We start from the raw sequence: 12553 nt of genomic DNA, 5'->3' as shown, positions 1-12553 counted from the left end.
TGTGTTGGGGAGTGGGGAAGAATTCCTTGTCTTGCTTTGTCTGCATGTGTGGCTTTGCTTTACCCACTAAACTGTCATTATCTCAGCCCTCCAGTTTTCTCACTTTTACCCTTCCAATTCTCTCCCCCATACCAGCAGGAGAGTGAGCCAGTGGCTGTGTGGGGCTAAACCACAACACCTGGCAAGGAGAAAGACATGATCTGAAGATATATTTAATACCAAAGTCTCTTCTGACCCAGGAGAGCTCTTGCAGATAAATCATGAGGGAAAATAGAGAGGAGGGGCCCGTGTGAAGGATTTCCCCATCGTGCTGCTGCCATGCAGGCAGTGACAGGACAGGTGAACCTGCTTATTACATGGCTCAGCTCTCTGCTTTCTGTGGGGTCTCTGTGTCAATCATGAGTTTGCACTGAACCAGTATCTCCAGTGATGCCCTTTATTGCCCCATTTGAGCAACCTGGTCCAGTGGAAGGCGTCCCTGCCTAGCCTACAGTAGTGAGGTTGGAACTAGATGGTCATTAGAGTCCCTTTCAGCCCCAAATATTCTACCATTCTATGTTCTAAACCTGCTTTCCAGCTCTTGACAGACACAGGGATCAGCAGCAGAGTCCCACCTGGAGTACTGAGCAGCAGAGAGGTCCAGATCTACCTGGATCCAGGAATCCCCTGAATGGTCACCTCCATTTGGCATCACCCCTACGCTGAAATGGTCACTCTTCAGCCCACTTCACTCACTCCCTGGCCCAGGAAAGCTCACAAGTAATACACGTTTTTTTTTATTGTAGCATGGCTGCCAAGGCTAATATTGATATCTGGCCATAATCCTTCCTAACCCCATGGAGGGCTCTGGCAGATCAGTGTGTTGCAGCAACAAGGTTTAGGGGTTAATGGGTGCTCCATAAAAAGCTTGCCTTTGGAAACTTCAAAACGTGTTTCTTCTCAAATGTTATGACAACCCCCCCCCATGCCATGCCCTTTCCACGCTGTCCATCCCAGCAGCCAGATGTTGCACTGCCCTTGTCCCACTTCCCTGGTTTGCATTCGTGTTCCTTTCCCCCCCATTTTTCTTTTTAATTTAATTCAAAATGTTTGTAAGTCCTGGGTTTCCTGAAGCTCCATTACCTAGAAATGGCACCAAAAGAAAAAAAAAACCAGACTTTTCTGGTTTTGGAAATAAAAATGTTTTGGCTGCCAAAGAAAAGAAAGAGTTACACCCATGTAAAGCTTTCACTTAGGGAGAATTAATACAGCCAACTGTTTTTGGATGGACTGCTGGGTAACTACAGTACAAAAAACAAAAACAAAAAAAGGCAAAAAGAGTCCCAAGCCCTGTCCTCTCCCATTAGACTCACTCAGGCTTCCAGCTTCTACTGGGTTCCTGTTCAGAGGGAAATCCTCCGTCACCTCTGTCTAGACTCCTCACCTGAGTTTTTACTGGAAGAAGTGCTGAGATGCACCTTCCAGGACCATAAACCTTTCAAACCACACATGCTAGAACACACATACACGCTGTATTTTATACACTTGCAATATTTTATAGACGTGTCTCTAACATCAACCCTAGTGAAATTCCCTGCTGTGCTATTTCCTTGCTGACCACCAATTCAAACATTCCCATCCACAAAATGCTACACAAAATGCCCCTTTAAAATAAAAGTTGCATGTGCAGTTCCTAGCATGACTTACTCTACATACTATAGGATTCTGGCTTGATCCCTGTCACCTCCCACAGAGCCAGTTAAGCTAAAGATCTGTCCAGAAGGACACGTAATCTTGCACATAACACTGCTGAATACACAGCCAAACTATCCCAGCTAAACTCCCAGCCTGGATAATTAGAGATTTTATTCCTCTATTGTCCAACTGCTGATTTCATTACAGACTTTATGAAATCTCTCCTTTAAATTCCCTGATACTCATTAGCAATAATTAAGCAATGATGATACAGAAGACAGAAATAAGAGGTTAAGCAGAAGGGAGTGGCTTTTTTTTTTCCCTTTTAATAAGTCCAGTGCCAACGTTCATGAGCCAAAATTTTCACAACTGCCCAGCAAAAACATGTGCCAGGGGAAAAGAAACGCTGGAGAAATCAGGGGGCTTTGTCTCCCTTGGATCCAATGCTGAGTGCACATCCCATTAGCTTGTTTTAGACTGTGCTAAGTAAGAGGATCTGCTTCAACATCTCTCCTTATGTTGACTCACAGCACAACAGGGACATGCTGCTTGACCACCTTGACATAAATTACTTGTATTAGAGCAGGACAGGTTGTCAGAGGGGCTGACAGGCTGGATTTCATTACTCATTTCACATACCCTCTTTCCTGCAGCACTGACATCCCTCACCTCAGCAGTGCAAAGGGTCTCACTGCTGCTCTCACGTCATTCTGTGCTCTCTTCTGTCACCTGCTCCCCAGAAACACAGCAAAGGCATTTTAACATGGACTAGATCAGCCACTCAACCCTTTCTTCTGGACAAAGTGGTGAGAAATAGAGGATTCTCTCTATGGATGTAACTCTCTCCAGCAACACAAGCTGAAGGAAACACATTAAAATGCATCACTTGCAATTAAAAGCATGCTGCTCGAATTTTTCCACTTAAAATTAATAAAAAATTCAGCTCCTGAGTACGTATCCCTTCCTTCCTCCCTGATTTGGAAGCTTCAAATTCTGAATAATCATTATTCTGAATAATTTGCCCACAGGCACAGCCCTGAGACTCCTCACAAACTAGGACATCTCAACTGTATTCAAAATTCCCAAGTGCTGCCCTAACTTGCTTATCAAATGTCTGAGTCCAGCAGCAGTGGAGACAATCAGTCTATGCACTGGTGGCTCAAGTATCGCACACTGTTGCTCAATTTTGTCCTGGGTTGTATTTTCTTTTTTTTCTGGTTTCCTTCAAAAAAAATCAAACAGCTGTTCCAGCAGACAGCTCCCGGATTTCCCTGGATGTGCGTCAGTGGGATGATGCACGCTGCTCCTTCTCAATCTGGCGGCCATCCTTCAGACAGAAGGAAGTAAGACCGTGGTCATATCTAAGCTACTGAAAATCTTGGACATAATCTGCAAAGTAAGCCAGACAGACGGCTTTCCGTGCTTGTACTTTCTAAAAATGAATCACGAAAAGCCACGACAGTGGATAGAACGGTTTAAGCCAACCAGTCAAAAATAAGCCAGAGCAGAACAGCACTGCCAACGTTGCTCCACTGTGTCATTTCACATTCAGGAAGGTCTTACAAGCATTTGCAGAGCCTTAAATTAAGCCATCGGCACCAAAGTGGACAGTCTGTGGACATTCATCACCACTGCTCACTGAAGCAGCGTGGTGGACATCCAAGCTCTGCCTTCCTACAGTCATATTCTCCCTAGTGCCTTTAACAGCATATTTTCAAGCACAGCTTCACCTTTAATTAATGCAAGATGTACAATAACTCTGCAACCTCTTCCCTCCCCAGAAATATTCAGCCTGAAGGTCAGCTTATCAGTTTCATATTGAAAACCCAAGACACAGCCAAGAGTCCAAGATGACACGGCCGGGGCCACAGCGAGCAGTGGAAACTGTACAAAAGAGATTTACACATCTTTGCTGGAAAATTCCAAGAGCAGCAGTATCTGTTCTGGGCCCACTGCTTCCCACAGAGTATGACAAAATCACACTGAAGTCAATGAAAATTTGTCATATCCTGTGAGGGAAGAGAGACAGAAGGGGAGAGAGAGCTGTCGGTGTGTCCTGATGAGGTGCAGCTGATCCAGGAAAGAAGCCAGACCCCAGATAAACTGACATCAGCTGATAAACCCTAAATGAAACCATTTTGCCCCAGGCAATATTCTGACAGGGCTAAACCACATCCTTAGCAGACACCTTCTTGACCACACGCATTGCTGGCGTGCTGAGAAATGTGCACAGGAGTTAACCTAAAAACCTGTCGGGTGTTAACCTGACACACACAACAGTCTTTGCCTACCAGCACTACAGAGGGTCAAACTAAGTATCACTGACAAGCCAGGAATTTTTGCCAAGACTGCAATGGAGTATCTATGTTGCATGTGACAACAAGATCTGTTTTACTTCCTCGCCACCTCCTGCCTAAAAATTCAGCCCAGACAACAACATCCTAAAGCTGTCCCCAATGTAGGCAAGCCCAGAGAAGGTGTCTTGCTTCCATTCCTCACACACCAGCTCCTACTTGACATTCTTTCAGAGTATGATTAAAAAATCCATCCCACCTAACCCCAGAAGGCTCACCACAACTCAGGTTTTAACAAAACTCAACATTAAACCCGCCCCAACAAGAGTCACATTAAATAGGTGTAAGTGGCCGAACTTGTAGGCAATTTGGCCACGCAGTGACAACCCAGATGTTCCCTGTCCGTGCCTCCCTCGCTCCCACCCACCTCCTCACAGCATTAGTCATTCAGAAGACATCAGAACAAAGCCACATTCAGGCTCGCCAGATCAGGTTTTGTTTGCTTCAGGACCACAGTGGTAGACAGCTGTTGCACATTTTTACCCTGAAGTCTGAATGAGTTCCTCACAGGACTCATGAAACTCTGATCAGGAATGACCTCTGAAGGGCTCCAGCCCAATCTCCTGCTGGAAGTGGGGCTACTGGCACAGCTTTGTACCCCGTGAGCTTCATTATGTGGCTATTGCTCCTTGTATCAACAGGCAATCCCAAAGAGTTTGGTTCTGTCACCATCACATCCGCCACTCAAATAGCTGTAGGTGGCTGTGAGATGAATCCATAACTTCTTCACCAGAGGAAACAAGTCCAGTTCACTCATCTCCTCCTTGGAGGACATCTGTGACTAATGGGTCTTTGGCCACCTTGGTGGCCTTCTGCTAAACCCTCTGCAGTTTCTCCACCACCTTTTTGAGCTGAGGGGATAACATTTTAGATGTATCTCATCAGTACCAAGCTGAGGTGGTATGAGCTTCCCTCATCCTGTCGGCCAGGTTTCCAGTGTAGATAACAATAAACGAGAACAGTTTGCTTTGAAATATATTCTTTGTATGATCCCCCCTCTATCCTTCCTTGGCCTGAAGGATCCACACAGTTAAATCCCCAGTGATATCCTATGACACCAGGTTGAAGCATTTCTCCTCTGTCACCTGCTTTCCATATTTAAGAAGTGATAAATATGCACACAGATATATGCATAAAAATCTAGGTAACACAGCACTTCCCTGCCTTGAAGGTGAAGGTAATGTTAAGTTTACTGGCAGGCAGTCACTACAAATGCAAAAGTAACATGACAAGATTAGCAAGTGCCTTGCACTGAACCAGTGCTCTTTCTTGCTTAAAGCTAACTGTAAGGGTATTAAATATATATAAAGCCTAAGGGTTATAAACAATTCAATTTGGAACAATTTTAATTTTAGACTATATACAAATTGACCTTCATGTAATCAGAGAAAAAGCAGGGCAGTTTAATCCATAATGATTTTTTTCCCCTATAAATAGGCATTTAATCAACAGAAGACAAAACATGGCATCCTGGAAAATCACTGAAATTATCAGATTTGGCAGGCAAAGCCCTGATTTCCTTTATTTTCTGCATTAATTTAGGAAAAGAAAAGAAGAAAAGAAGCACTGGACTTCTTTCAGAACAGCTGTTCACCTTAAGGGGGATGTAAAGAGCTGCTGTTCCTCCTCACACCCTTTTTTGTGGAGAGTTTCACACTCAGCAGCACAGCCAGGACCAGGTAACATCTCAGCCCCTTTGCTCTCACGGGCTACTTCACCTGCTGAGAAAGGAGGCATAACCCCCACCAAACTAAAACAGGGAAAGGTTGGAGCTTTTTGGGGTTTCCTTTTAAATAACTAAAAATTCATGTGTCAAATCAAGCTGCAGGGGGAGAAAGAGGAGTCAAAGTTACTGAACACACTACCAGGATCACAGAATCACAGGATCTGTCAGGTTAGAAGGGACCACAGTGGGTCACCTGTCCAACCTCCCTGCTAGAGCAGGGTCATTGTTCACCTTTATCCTACACTACACCCCAGCTCAACCCTTTCAGCTGATGTCCTACAAAGTTCTGTTGAGGAGAGGAGCAGAGTCCAATGGTATGCATGGATCAGCCCTCCTGAAAAAGCAGGAGAACCCACAGCTGGAGAGGGCAGATTGAAGAAGGGATGGAGGTGGGGAGCACACACGTCTCTCCCTCCTCCACCATGCAACCTGTTCCTCCCTGCAGCTTCTCCTCCACTCTTCAAAGCAGGCTCGGTTCTGAGTCTGGCTGTGCTGGGAGGTTGTAAGCCCTGTCATCCTGGCACCCATCCTGCCTTCTAGGGAGGGGAAGGCAGGCACTGCGCTGGAAAGGTTCAGGCACTGAAGGCAAAACTCCAGTGTCAGCCCTGCACCACCAGCCCCAGTGCAGGTGCACCTTCCTGGGCAGTGAGTGTGCTGCTCCGTAAGCACGTGCTGGATGTGCCCCAAAGGGATGTGTTTTCACCTCAAGCTCACCCCAGTACCCTCAGGACGTCACCTCTGAGGGCTCGTGCACCAGGGCCAGGCACCAACCCCACAGCTCCCTGCGAGTGCTTTGTTCTCGTTTATGGCTTCTGGGACAAACAGCAGTTTAAAGTTCTTTTTACCCCCCTGTTTTTAAAAGAAAAGGGAGATGCTGACAATGCAAGTGACCACCCAGGCTTTCAAAGCACTGCAGGAGGCCAAAAAGGAAAGTCACCCATCAAGCTGCTTGTTATCCTGATGCCTCTTTAGAGGAAAGGCAGTTCCCACAATCAGCCCTATTTACTGCAGGCTGCAATTTTGCCTGGATGGCAGGACAAACTCCTGGATACCGCTCTAGCTGCACATGAATGCATTTGAGGCAATATGTAAAATTAATGAAGACAGGTTTTGGGTCTCTCTCCCGCAAACGTTCGATGTCCGTGTGCTGACTGTCAGTTTTAATGGACTCACATGACATGTGTCAGTGTGGAACATGCCCAGCCTGATTGGGAAAAATTGTGTGTCTTATGGGGCTAAAAGAGTGGCAAACCTGTAACTTTTTAACACCTCAGCCTCCCTGAAGACCACAAGCCCCAAGAACAAGAGTAGTTTTACTTGGCACGAACAGAGATGACTGAGCAAGACAACACGTACAAGGATGCCAAAGGTTCCAATCTCCACTGAAAATCTCCGCCCTAGTAAGCCAATGACAGGGAACATATGGCTCCCAGCCATATTATTTGTTCTAGTTTATTATGCATAGCACAATACAGACAGTAACAAGTGCGAGTCAAGATGTGGCCTGTTAAACGTGTTGAAAACATTTACTGGGCCAGTAGCAATGAAAAGGTTCCCTACCCTTGTATTACACAGATAGAGGTTTACCACACACAGCCCCAGTTTGAATGCATTGCCCAATTTGCAGCCAACAGCCCCAAGTCTCAAATGTTTTATGAGCAAGCAACTTGGACTCCTTCTCTTCGATACGTGTGACGTGTCTCACTTCAAATTTGCAACTGGAGTTGCATTCACACGTCCAACAGGCAACAGCTGATTGCACAAGGATTGCAAAAGGGTTGCGTTTTCCAGCCGTTACCAAATGGCAAACTCCAGTCCCAAGGCCATTTTAGAAGCTTCAGTAAGTGTAACAGAATGAGTCAGGCCGGGAGGGACCTCTAGAAATCATGAAGTCCCACCACTCTGCTCAAGAGGGTGGTTTAAACAGCTCCTCAGGACTCTGTCCGGCTCACTGTTGACTGTCTCCAGGGATGGAGACATCTCTCCACAGCCTCCCTGGACACACAGTTCCCATGTCTGACCCCCTCACAGTAACAAAGTTCTATACTATGTTTAAATGTAATTTCCTGAATGCCAGTTTGGACCCACTGCCTCTCAAGACACTAAGCATCACTGAGAAAAGACTGGATCCGTCTTCTTTACCACTCTACCAGGTATTTATGCATGTTGATGAGATCCCCCCACTTCTCCTTTCTCCAGGCTGAGCAGCCCCAGCTCTCTCCATCTCTCCCCACACACCAGATGCTCCAGTCCTCTCACACCTTTCTCAAGGTTGTCACTGGACTCCAGTATGTCTATGTCTCACTTGTACTGGGGAGCCCAGCACTGGACTCAGCACTCCAGATGTGCCACATCAGGACTGAGCAGAGGGAAAGGCCCACAGACCTCCTGGCAATCCTTTGCTCGACACATCTTTGCTGCTACCCATCTTTGTGCAAGGACACACTGATGTCTCACTGTGGAACTCTCTGCCCACCACGTCCCTGTCCTTCAGTGCTGCTGCCACCTGGCCAGTCCCCTGTTATACAAACTCAGTAAAGTTACAAGACTTCTTTCACATCTACAAGATTTCTTTCACATCAAACCCCCCACCCTGGTCCGTATTTGCCCTCACGTAGCCAGAAAATCCAAACGCAAACAGCTGACTCACCAAACACACGGCAAACCCCCAAGTCTGCCCAGAGCCTCACCCACTGCACTGAGCTGTCAGAAAAGGCCACCAGTGCAGACACCTGAAAGGTCCTTTTCTTGGTGGGAGGCAAATACAAAGTTCAGATCAGATATGGATCAGAAAAATCAGCCTAATCTTGTAATGGGTGTAATTAACGTAGTCAGTGTAATTAAAAGCACTTTGATGCATTGAAGGAAGAGCACGTGAGGAAATAACACTGCAAAACAACATGTAATGACAGCGTTAGCACAGCAATTACTGTTTCCAGGTTTAAAAGGCAACAGGAAGGTAACAAAGAGTGAACCGGTCAAATCAAAGCTTGAGACAGCACATTAAAAACACCCCTCAAACAACCTTAAAATTGTCTCGCTTCAAATTTGCATTCTCTCTCCCGGAGAAGATGATTACAACCTTTTGATCTCTGCAAGCAAGACAAATTATATTATCATGATTAAAAATTCAGGTCCTTCTGCTGCACCAGTAAGTAGGACACCCAGAGAGTACATCGCCGTGCTGGCCCCCGTGACAAAGGTGCACAGCAGCATTTCTTTCCTGAGGTATCTCAGTTTCTGGACACAAAAGAGTTAAAATCATAAACTGCCATGATTTAAGGGATGCTCAGCTCCTTCACCCAGAGTGCAGAGCACCAGCTGACCAATGCAGGAAGGCCAAAGGCAGCTTTCCCAGAGGTGAAATCGAATTGCACACACACGTTATTTGATTTCTGGTAGCACGTGTAACAAAATTAAAATGAAAAGGGGAGGAGGGAAATCAAGTTAATTTTACCAAAACCTAATTGGGAAGGTAAACCAAACAAACTACCACATCTCTCCTTTTCCTTTCAATAAAAGCTCCCTCTGTCAAAGCCTTAACATCTTGTCAGTGCACGCCAGCAAATCCATTTAAAGCTCAAACACAGAATTTTATTCTTCTGCAACCACACAGCCAAAGAGATCATTCTTCCTTTGTTGTGCTGGAAGGATTTGGGCTGAAAACTGGCAAGAAACAAATTTTAAAGCTGGGTCACTTCTTCCTCCCACCTTGTCATCCCAGTAGGGTCTTGGTAGCAACCTTCAGTGTGAGTCAAAGGGGATTAGGGAGAGGTTCAGGAGCAGCACAGTGAGAAAACTGGAAGAGTTACCTTTAATAATTACCAAGACTTTCATGGTGTTACCATAGGAATTAATCCTTATATTAATATTTAAAGCATGAACAAAGCAAGGACGCTGGAAGACATGATGGGGGGAAAGTGGTAGCAGTTCACTGTAATGCACTAATTGTAACTTAAGGGGAAAAAAAAGACATCTTGGGACCCCTAAGGAAATTGTGCTGTCTGGATAACAGGGTGAGCTCAAAACCAGAACTGCCTTCTTCCCTTGCCATCTTCTTGAGTGAGTAGCCAAGCCTACCTAGATTTTTACAAGTCTCCAGAACTGAACTCCTTCCTATATAGCTTTTTGGAAATACACGCCAGTAACACAGAGCACTCTTGAGCAAACCATATAAATTACAAGGCAATGAGATGTGAAGAAAAGAGTTCTTTCCAAATTCTGCAGGGTTGTTCTGAGTAAAGACAAAGTTTGGCACCGCATCAAGACCTAAAAAGGAGGAAGGTGTCGGACCAAATGTAAAACTGTAGCTTAAAAAGATTAGAAATATCAGACATCCCCTCCAGATCATTGCTTCACAGCAAGCCCAAACAGCACCTTCTAAAGTGAAGTTGGGCAAACCTCAAACAGCCACAGAAGCCAGACCTCAGAGGATGCAGCAAGGCTGATGAAACCCAGCCGGGTGTGTGTGCAGGAGGAGCTGCAGCACTGCTGCCCAGGGCTGAGTGCACGTGGCCTTAGTCAGCTCTCCAGTTCACTTATCCCTCTTTTCAACCAAGAGGCTGGTGAAAGCAGGGAAGAGGTTTTGCTTGTAGTGGTGTTACGTGAACCTACCTGACACCTCTGCTCTGGAGACAGGCTGGGAGAGCTGGGGGTGTTCAGCCTGAAGAAATCTCCGAGGAGACATGAGAGCCCCCCTAAAGGGGCTTTTGACAAGGGTCTGGAGTGACAGGACAAGGGGGAATGGCTTCAAAATGACAGAGGGCAGGGTTAGATGGGATATTAAGAAGGAATTCCTCCTTATGAAGGTGCTGATGCACTGGCACAGGTTGCCCAGAGAGGCTGTGGCTGCCCCATCTCTGGAAGTGTTCAAGGCCAGGTTGGACAGGGCTTGGAACAACCTGGACAGTGGAAGGCGTCCCTGCCCATGGCAGGGGGGTTGGAATGAAACCCAGTCTATGATTCCACGACTGCTTTTAATAGAACAAAGTCCTATGTAAGTGCTGTGACACGGCAAATGTACTAAAAATACAGGTCACGCAAGATGCACAACCACCAGAAAGGTGGGGGTTTAGACTAAGTCTCCCTTAAAATCCCATTACTCCAAGAGAGCTTGCAGATTTCAACACCACTCCGTGCAGGAACTCTGATCTTCAGTCTCCTTTCCCCTGCCAATTTTCCTCAGTCTTTTGCGTTGCGTTTTGTTTTTTTTTAAAGAAAACTGCACACCAAATGCTGCATTTCTAAACATTACACATTTATTCCCTGCTCTACCAGTCTGTTACAAGGCTTCTTCTAGATTCATTCTCAAACCATTTTTAAACATTTGGATTACCTCCCATGTGGGGGAAGAGCACAGAGCTCCTAGTCCCTGCACAGACAGCTCAGAAGTGGAAAAATCCTTTTAGCAGCCGTTTGGATATTAAAGAACAGGCCAGTGCACAGAAGACCTTATTCCCTTCAACTTGTAACAGAAGGTGAATATTTCCTTTTCCCTGGCATGTTTGAGTTCTGGAGTTGTATGGTGGCCTTGAGAGATGAAAACAGCTCACTCAAGAGAAGAAATAAGATTTTTAGCTCTTACAGAGGTTAAGTGCATGTAAATCAGATAATGTGGTTAAAGTGAATTATCAAATTCTTCAAAACCTCATGTTGCAGAATACTGCAAAGAAGTTTGGGGGAGCAAGCATGGAAAGGACAGGAAGAGTAATAGCTAATAAGAGAGCTCTCCAGTTCCAATTTCCTAAAGCTGATGTCCTGAGTACTGCTACGACAGCAAAAATAACAAGTCTTTTTTTTTTTTGCCCTTTCCCTGTTAGCAACAGCTATAAATGTCATCAACAGCACCAGCAGGAAACCTCCACAGAGGGTAGGATGTGAAGAAATGAGATGCTTGCTAGTTTTAGAAACCATTAAATTTGCCATTTCCACTGAACTCCTACAGTCACTTCTTCCTGCAAAGTTCAGGGACTCACAAAATAAAAAGGCCATCCTGGCAGAAAGAGAAACTGCCTCTGCACTGGAGAGCGAGCGTGACAGTCCTACCCATCTCCTGGGGAGCCTTCCCAGTCTGCTGGCATCAGGACTGGCCACTACAGGCAATGGAAGAGGCCAAAATCCTCTGGGGGTCAAGAGGTTCAGAAACTGAAGACTAGGTCCTCTTTTTCTTAAAAAAAATACAGGATGATTTCAGAGGAAAGACCTCACCGTCCAAAGGACTCTGCTCTCAAGCTCCCATGAAACCCCCCCTCCTCTCTTAGATGCCTAAGAGAAAGGAGCACATTTCTGGAGATGTTATTTTCTACCTTCAAACAGGTATTCAGCACCACTGAATTCAGTCCACTGACTTTCTGTTTTCCTCAGAGATGCTGGATAAGTTTATAAACCCTTTATATTTAACTCATAGGCTTGTGTGAAATTGGAAGTCAACGGGGCAGAGAACAGAATATGAGCAACAGAAGTGGCTGTGACAGTTTAAAGAGTGCTCCTTTAAGGTCTGGGGACTTAACAGATCAACTAAGTGCTGGAGAATTATAACTAAACCTAATTCTAGCAAATGCCTTTTGGAGGACGAACCTACTGCTGGAAAACAGCAGCACCTCAAAGAGGCCTGTACGAGCAGCAGGAGAAAAATCAGATGCCTCCAGCTTCTTCAAATACTGCAAATTGCTGCAGTCATGGGGTGTTTTTCCCTGATGGTGGGACAGCAACACCCAGATTGACTTGAAATGCCTCAGCTCAGGCACCAGGTGCAGTTTTACTCTGGGAAGAAAGCTACAGCAAGTGTTTTTTACACCTT

The 12553-nt window shown here is 45.7% G+C and overlaps 1 protein-coding gene across 1 annotated transcript in view; it reads right to left on the bottom strand.

The window, feature by feature from the left end:
• CHSY1 (chondroitin sulfate synthase 1) overlaps positions 1-12553 on the bottom strand; it is a 76457-nt gene that overhangs the window by 24064 nt on the left and 39840 nt on the right. The gene's annotated exons all lie outside the window — the stretch shown is intronic.

Source organism: Pipra filicauda, unplaced genomic scaffold (genome assembly GCF_003945595.2).
Source record: "Pipra filicauda isolate LSUMZ 115617 unplaced genomic scaffold, ASM394559v2 scaffold70_size2993248_pilon, whole genome shotgun sequence".
Classification (NCBI taxonomy): Eukaryota; Metazoa; Chordata; class Aves; order Passeriformes; family Pipridae; genus Pipra; species Pipra filicauda.
Note: the sequence above shows the minus strand (reverse complement) of the source record. Positions and strands in the feature narration are given on the sequence as shown.